Below are 8,671 nucleotides of genomic sequence, written 5' to 3'. Positions count from 1 at the left end.
GTGGACTTCCCTGTTGTCTATTCGATCTTAGGGGAAAAGCTCTCAGTCTTTTCCCCATTGAGAATAATATTTGCAGTGGGCTTTTCATATATGGCTTTTATGATACTGAGGTATGTTTCCTCTATTCCTACACTGTGAAGAGTTTTAATCAAGAAAGGATGCTATACTTTGTCAAATGCTTTTTCTGCATCTATTGAAAGGATCATATTGTCCTTGTCCTTTCTTTTATTACTGTAGTGTATCATATTAATTGATCTGTGGATATTGAACAATGCAGCCAAGGAATAAATCCTACTTGGTCATAGTGAATAATCCTTTCAATGTACTGTTGGATCCTATTGGCTAGTATCTTGGTGAGAATTTTTGCATCCATGTTCACCAGGGATATTGGTCTGTAATTCTCCTTTTTGGTGGGGTCTTTGTCTGGGTTTGGGAGCAAGGTAATTCTGGACTCATAGAATGAATTTGAAAGTTTTCCATCCATTTCTATTTTTGAAATCAGCTTCAGAAGAATAGGTATGAATTCTTCTTTAAATGTTTCGTAGAATTCCCCTGGGAAGTCATCTGATCCTGGACTCTCATTCATTGGGAGACTTTTGATTACTGCTTCAGAGTCCTTACTGGTTATGGGTCTGTTCAGGTTTTCTGTTTCTTCCAGTTTCAGTTTTGGTAGTTTATACATTTCTAGGAATGCACCCATTTCTTCCAGACTGTCTGATTTGTTGGCATGTAGTTGCTTATAATATGTTCTTATAATTGTTTGTATTATGCCAGTGTTGGTTATGATCATTCATTTATTCATTCATTCATTTTATTTATTTGAGGCCTTCCTTTCTCTTTTCTTGTTGATGAGTCTGGCCAGGGGTTTATCAATCTTATTAATTCTTTCAAAGAACAAGCTTCTAGTTTCTTTGATTTGTTCTACTGTTCTTTTGGTTTCTATTTCATTGATTTCTGCTCTAATATTTATTAAATTTCTCCTCCTGCTAGTTTTAGGCTTTTTTTCCCCCTTGTTCTTTCTCCAGTTCCTTTAGATGTAAGGTTGTATATTTGAGACCTTTCATGTTCCTTAAAAAAGGCTTTTATTGTTATATATTTCCCTCTTAGGACTGCCTTAGCTGCATCTCAAAGGTTTTGAGCAGCTGTATTTTCATTTTCATTTACTTCCATTAATTTTTTGGTTCTTCTTTAATTTCCTTGTTGACCCATTCGTTATTTAGTAGGATGCTCTTTAACCTCCATGTATTGAGTTCTTTCCAAAGTTCCTCTTGTGGTTGAGTTCAAGTTTCAAAGCATTGTGGTCTGAAAATATGCAGGGAATGATGCAAATCTTTTGGTAATGGTTGAGACCTGATTTGTAACTCAGTATATGACCTATTCTGGAGAATATTTCATGTGCACCTGAAAAGAATGTGTATTCTGTTGTTTTAGTAAGGAATGTTCTGAATATATTTGTGAAGTCCATCTAAGTCGAGTATGTCATTCAAAGTCCTTGTTTCCTTGTTGATCTTCTGCTTAGATGATCTGACCATTGCAATGAGTGGGGTGTTAAAGTCCCCTACTATTACTCTATTATTATCAATGTGTTTCATTAATTTTGTTATTAATTAGCTTATATAATCAGCTGCTCCCATGTTACAGGCATAAATATTTACAATTATTAAGTATTTTTGTTGGATAGACCCTTTAATTATTATATAGTGTCCTTCCTTATCTCTTATGAGAGTCTTTGGTCTAGATCTCATAAAGGAATACAGCGAAGTGGCAGATATAAAAATCAATGCAAAGAAATCAGTTGCATTTATATACACTAAAAAAGAGACAGAAGAAAGAGAAATTAAGGAATCAATTCCATTTATAATTGCACTCACAACCATAAGATACTTAGGAATAAACCTAACCAAAAAGACAAAAGATCTGTACTCAGAAAAATATAGAGCACTCAGGAAAGAAACTGAGGAAGACACAAAAAAATGAAAAAGTGTTCCATGTTCATAGATTGGAAGAATAAGTATTGTTAAAATGTCTATGCTACCTAGAGCAATCTATACATTCAGTGCAATCCCTATCAAAATGACATCAATTTTTTTCACAGAGCTGGAACAAATAGTCCTAAAATTTGTATGGAACCAGAAATGACCCTGAATAGTCAAAGGAATGTTGAAAAAGAAAACCAAAGCTGGTGGCATCACAATTCTGTTCTTCAAGCTATGTTACAAAGCTATAATCATCAAGACACTATGGTACTGACACAAAAATAAACATCTATTCAATGGAACAGAATGGAGAACTCAGAAATAGACCCCCAACTCTATGGTCAACAAATCTTCAACAAAGCAGGAAAGAATATCCAATGGAAAAGGGACAGTCTCCTCAACATATGGTGTTGGGATAATTGTGGACAGCCACATGCAGAAGAACGAAACTGGACCATTTCCTTACACCATAAACAAAAATAGACTCAAAATGGATGAAAGACCTAAATGTCAGATAGGAATCCATCAAAATCCTAGAGGAGAACAAGGTAGTAACATCTGTGACCTCAGCCACAGCAACTTCTTGCTAGACATGTTTCCAAAGGCAAGGGAAACAAAGGCAAAAATGAACTATTGTGACTTCATCAAGATAAAAAGCTTTTGCACAGCAAGGGAAAGAGTAATAAAAAAAAAGACAACTAACAGAATGGAAAAAGATATTTGCAAATGTCTTATCAAATAAAGGGCTAGTATCCAAAATTTATAAAGAACTTATCAAACTCAACACCCAAAGAACAAATAATCCAATCAAGAAATGGGCAGAGGACATGAACAGACATTTCTGCAAAGAAGACATCCAAATGGCCAACAGACACAAGAAAAAATGTTCAACATCACTTGGCATCAGGGAAATACAAATCAAAGTCACCATGAGATACCACCTCACACCAGTCAGAATAGCTAAAATTAACAAGTCAGGAAATAACAGATGTTGGTGAGGATGTAGAGAAAGGGGAACCCGCCTACACTGTTGGTGGGAATGCAAGCTGGTGCAGCCACTCTGGAAAAGAGTAAGGAAGTTCTTCAAAAAGTTTAAAATAGAGCTACCCTACGACCCAGCAATTATACTACTGGGTATTTATCCCAAAGATACAAATGTAGGGATCCGAAGGGGGCACATGAACCTCAATGTTTATAGCAACGATGTACACAATAGCTAAAGTATGGAACAAGCCTAGATGTCCATCAACAGATGAATGTATAAAGAAGATGTGGTATATACGTATACAATGGAATATTACTTGGCCACCAAAAAATGAAATCTTGCCATTTGCAATGACATGGATGGAACTAGAGGGTATTATGCTATGCAAAATAAGTCAATCAGAGAAAGACAATTATCATATGATCTTACTGATATGTGGAATTTAAGAATCCACTGATATGTGGAATTTAAGGATCATAGGGGAAGGGAGGGAAAAATAAAACAAGACAAAACCAGAGAGGGAGAAAAACCAGAAGAGACTCTTAAGCATAGGAAACAAACTAAGGGTTGCTGGAGGGGAGGGGTAGGGGAATAGGGTAACTGGGTAATGGACATTAAGGAGGACACGTGATGTAATGAACACTTGGTGTTATAGAAGACTGATGAGTCACAGACCTGTACTTCTGAAACCAATAATATATGTTAATTAACTGAATTTAAATAAAAATTAAAAAACTGAACTGTACCTCTGAAACTAATAATACATTATATGTTAATTAATTGAATTTAAATATATATATAAATAAAGAAGAAAAAATACCGACTGCATGAACATAAAATCATGATATATCAAAACTTATGGCATACAGGTAAAGCAGTACACTGAAGGAAATCTATAGCCTTAAATGCTTGTATTAGAAAGGAAACAAGATTTAAAATCAATAACCTAAAAAAAATCCAATTAACTAATCTCTCAACTTAAGAATTAGAAGAACAAAGAAAACCCAAAGTAAGTAGAATGAAGGAAATAATAAAAATCATAGTAGAAATCAATTTTTTAAAAAACAGCAAAATAATAGACAAAACCAATGAAAATGAAGTTCTTTGAAAAGACCTATGGAGTTGATAAAATTTTAGTAAAACACCAAGAAAAAAAAGGTATAAATTACCAAAACTAGAAATGAAAGAGGAAACTTTCTGAACCCTACAGAAATTTAAAAAATTATAAAGGAATATTATAAACAACCTTATGCCAATAATTTAACAACCTAATTGAAATAGGCAAGTTTGCAAACAGAAATGACCAAATTGACTCAAGATGAAATACAAAATCTGAATGGGCCAATATCAAGTAAAGACATTATTTACTTGAGTCACTGAAAAATAAAGGCAAGTTGAGGCCCAGAGGCTTTCTTTATTGGTGAATTCTTTTTTTTTTTTTAAAGATTCATTTATTTATTTGAGAGAGAAAGAGAGTGAGTATGTGTGTGTGTGTGAGAGAGAGAGAGAGAGAGGAGTGCACAGAGGGAGGAGCAGAGGGAGAGGGAGAAAAATCCCCAGAGAGACTTCCATCTGAGTGCTGAGCCTAATGTAGGGCCCAATCCCAGGAACCTGAGACCATGACCTGAGTTGAAATCAGAGTTGGACATCCAACTCATTGAGCCACCCAGATGCCCCTTTACTGGTAAATTCTATCAACATTTAAGGAATTAATAATAGCAATTAAATACAAACCCTTTAAAAAACAGAAGAGAAGGGAATGCTTTCTAGCGCATTTTACCCTGACATCAAAGCTGCAAATATGTCAAAAGAAAAGTTCACACCAATACCCTTCATGAATATACATGTTAAAATTCTTAAAAGAATAGTATTTGCATCCAGTAATGTATAAAAAGGATTATATATTTTGACCAAGTAAGGTTTACCTGGATTAACTTAACATCTCAATATCACTTAATTCAGTGCATATATTAATAGAATAAAGCAGGAGTCAACAAACTATGGCCCACAGACCAAATTTGGTATGCCTTTTGTTTCTGTAAATAAAGATTTATTGGAATGCAATTACACCCAATCATTCATATGTTGTCTAAAATTACCTTCATCCTACAAGAGCAGAGTTGATTGATTACAACAGAGATCATACAGCTCACAAAACCAAAAATATTTACTATATGGTCCTTTCTGAAAAATGTTGCTGACTCCTGGAATAAAGGATAAAGTCACATGATCATTTCAATAGACCTAAAAAATGCATTTGATAAAATCCAATAAACATAATAAAGCTCTCAACAAACTAAGAATAGAACTTCTTTAATTTGATGAAATGCAACTATATAAAAACTACAACTAACATCATGCTTAAAGATGAAAGACAATGCTTTGCTTTCCCTCAATATTAAGTATAAAACAAGGATATCCACTCTTGTCACTTCTATTCAACATTGGGTTGGAGCTTCTAGCCAGTGCAACAGACAAGAAAATATGAACATAATATCAATATACAATCAAGTAGAAATGAAATTAAGAAAAATTACATTCACAACAGTATAAAATATTCAGGAATAAATTTAACAAAAGATGTGCAGACTGTACACCAAGATTACAGGACATTATCAAGAAAAACTAAAGACCAAAATAAATGCAGATATGCCTTAAGTCTAGTAATCAGAAGACTCAATATTGTTAAGATAATCTCTTTTCTCAAAGTTGATCCACAGATTCAATGCAATTCTTATGTAAATACCAATAAGTTTTTTTTTTGGGGGGTGGTAAAAACTGGTAAGCTAATGCTAAAATTTATATGGAAATCCAAAAGACCAAACACAGCTAATAGGATTTTGAGAAAGAACTAAGTTTGAGGACTTATTTGACCCAATTTCAAAATTTACCATAAAGCTGTAGTAATCAAGAAAGTATGAAAGAACACTTTCAGAGAAAAACCTTTTCAACCTTAGGTTAGGCAAAGATTTCTTAGATATGATGACAGGCATATTGATAAATTGGGCTCCATTAAAGTTAAAAGCTTCTGCTCTTCAAAAGGCATCATTAAGAATGAAAAATAAAAAGAATGAAAAGAAGCCACAGACTGGAAGAAAATATTTGCAAATGTGTATCTAATAAAGAACCTGTATCCAGAACATATTAAGAAGCCCTAAAATAAAAATAATCCCTAGGGACACCTGGGTGGCTCAGTTGTTAAGTGTCTGCCTCTGGCTCAGGTCATGATCCCGGGGTCCCGGAATTGAGTCCTGCATGGGGCTCGCTGCTCCGCAGGAAGCCTGCTTTTCCCTCTCCCATTCCCTCTGCTTGTGTTCCCTCTCTCGCTGTGTATCTCTCTGTCAAGTAAATAAAATCTTTGAAAAAAACCATTAAAAATCAAAATTAAGAAAACCAACAACCTAATCTAAAAAAAATGGGCAAAAAGTTTAATAGACACTAGGCAATGAATATATATGAATAGCAATTAAACATATGAAAAAGCACTCAGTGTTGCTTATTGTTAACACTGTAACAATTACTTATTGTGAAAATGTAACTTAATTTATTTTTAAAAATTATTTATTTATTTGAAAGAGAGAGAGAGCAGAGAGCAACACAAGCTGGGGAAAGGGCATAAGCAAAAGGAGAAGCATACTCCACGCTAGGCAGGGAGCCCGAAACGGGGCTCAATTCCAGCACCCAGGGATCAAGACCTGAGCCAAAGGCAGATGCTTAACTGACTAAGCCACCCTGTGAAAATGTGATTTTATTTTAAATCACAATTATTTACTACTACTTATAATACACACCCACTGGAATGGCTAAAATTTAAATGACTTATGATACCAAATGTTAGAAAGAAGCAGGGAAGCTGGGACCCTCATATATTGTGAGTGGAAAATGTAAAATGGTACATACATTATACAAAGCACTTTGACAGTTTTATAAAATGTTATACATATATTTATCATATAACCTAGCAATTCTGTTCCTAGGTGCCACAAATTTTGTGTATGAACGCGCATTATGTTCACAGCAGCCAAAACCTAGAAATAATCCAAATACCCATCAGCCAGTGAAGAGATAAACCAGATCAATGAGAGACATCTTACAACAAAATATCTATGTACAATTTGGTATTTCCATACAAAGGGATACTACTCTGTAGTACAACTTGGATGAACTTCAAAAAAATTATGCTAAGTTAAAGAAGACAACAGTTAAGCTTACATATGATTCTGTTTAAATGAAATTTCTAGAAAAGAGAAAATTACAGAGACAGAAAGCACCTGGGGTTGGAGGTGGGGGCAGAATTTACTGCAAATGGAAGTGAAAGTTTTTTGGGTTTCACTTTTGACCTTTTTTGAGTTGATGGAAATGTTCTCAAATGAGATTGTAGTGATGGTTTATAACTTTATAAATTCACTGAAACTCATCAAATTGTACATTTAATTGTAAACACAGAAATCAAATGTCAAAGGAGCTATTTCTTGTTAAAAAAAAAAAAGACTGCTTTCTGCTTAAAATATATTCCTTGTATACTATTTTCATTGCTGTTACACAGGACTGTCATATCAGCATTTTAGAATACTTACTCATGTTGGAATATGAACTATTCGTGCACAAAATCAACACTAACTTGATTTATTTCTCTGCCTCTTTTATCATTCTTTGTCACGTAATTGGCTCTTCTATTAAAACCCTAGTTCAGCAGTTCTCAAGGGGTGATTCAGGGACCAATTCTTTGAGTCTGGTAGGTTAAGACTATTTTCCCAGTACTTCTAAGACAACATTTGCCTTTATCACTTCTTCCCTCCTGAAAGCACAGTGAAGCATTCCATATGACATGTAAAACACAACAGGCTGCATGAAGCAGACATGAGAATCCAAGTGTTTTCTTTTCTTTTCTTTTTTTAAATTAGCCAGACACTAGATTTAAATGCCACTCTTCTAATTTTGAGGAAAACATAGTGTTAGCATAAAATTGTGTTATGTTAATATATACTAGGTTTATTACTGACATTTTAAATGAATTGATAACCATTTTTAAAGTCCTTAGTTTTTATTTATAATATGGCAAGTATTTATAAGTAAAACCATATTGACAGATAAAACTACAAATATTGATCAATAAAAAGCTGTTTGGAATCTCCAATCATTTTTGTGGGTGCAAATGGTTCCAAGATAATAAAGTAGGAGAGCCACTGCCCTGTCTACCTGCCAGGTATAAGAACTCCTGTTTGTCACATTGGACAACAGGGCATTAGAGAACTGGGTAGATCTTCTTTGAAAGATAACTTGTCTTGGTTGCAAAAATCATCTGCCTCAAGATAAATCTATAGCTTTTAGTCAGGACATCATTTAGAAATGTAGCAAATATTAATCCAAGATTTCTTTTTCTTTATGAAAATAGGCACAGTCCTAGAAAAGGAGAAGCATAGTCATGGAAAGGACTTGGAGCAGCGCCAAGGATAAGAGTAAACTCTTAAAATGGATAGTAATTACTATGTTATTATTAGATTATGGCAGTCCTTATTTACCTAACAAGTGTTTATTGAATGCCTACTAAAGCCAGGCTCTATGGGTCAGCATTGAGGATTCAAAACACTGCCTGTCCCCAAGGAGTTTATAATCAAGTAGTGGAGTCAGTAGAATAATGACATAAAGATATATATAATCACGAATTGTGGTAAAAGTTTTAAAAGAAATGATGGACATATGAGAGCAT

Source organism: Mustela lutreola, chromosome 5 (assembly GCF_030435805.1).
Source record: "Mustela lutreola isolate mMusLut2 chromosome 5, mMusLut2.pri, whole genome shotgun sequence".
Classification (NCBI taxonomy): domain Eukaryota; kingdom Metazoa; phylum Chordata; class Mammalia; order Carnivora; family Mustelidae; genus Mustela; species Mustela lutreola.
The sequence above is the reverse complement of the archived record's forward strand: the minus strand, read 5'-3'. Positions refer to the sequence as shown.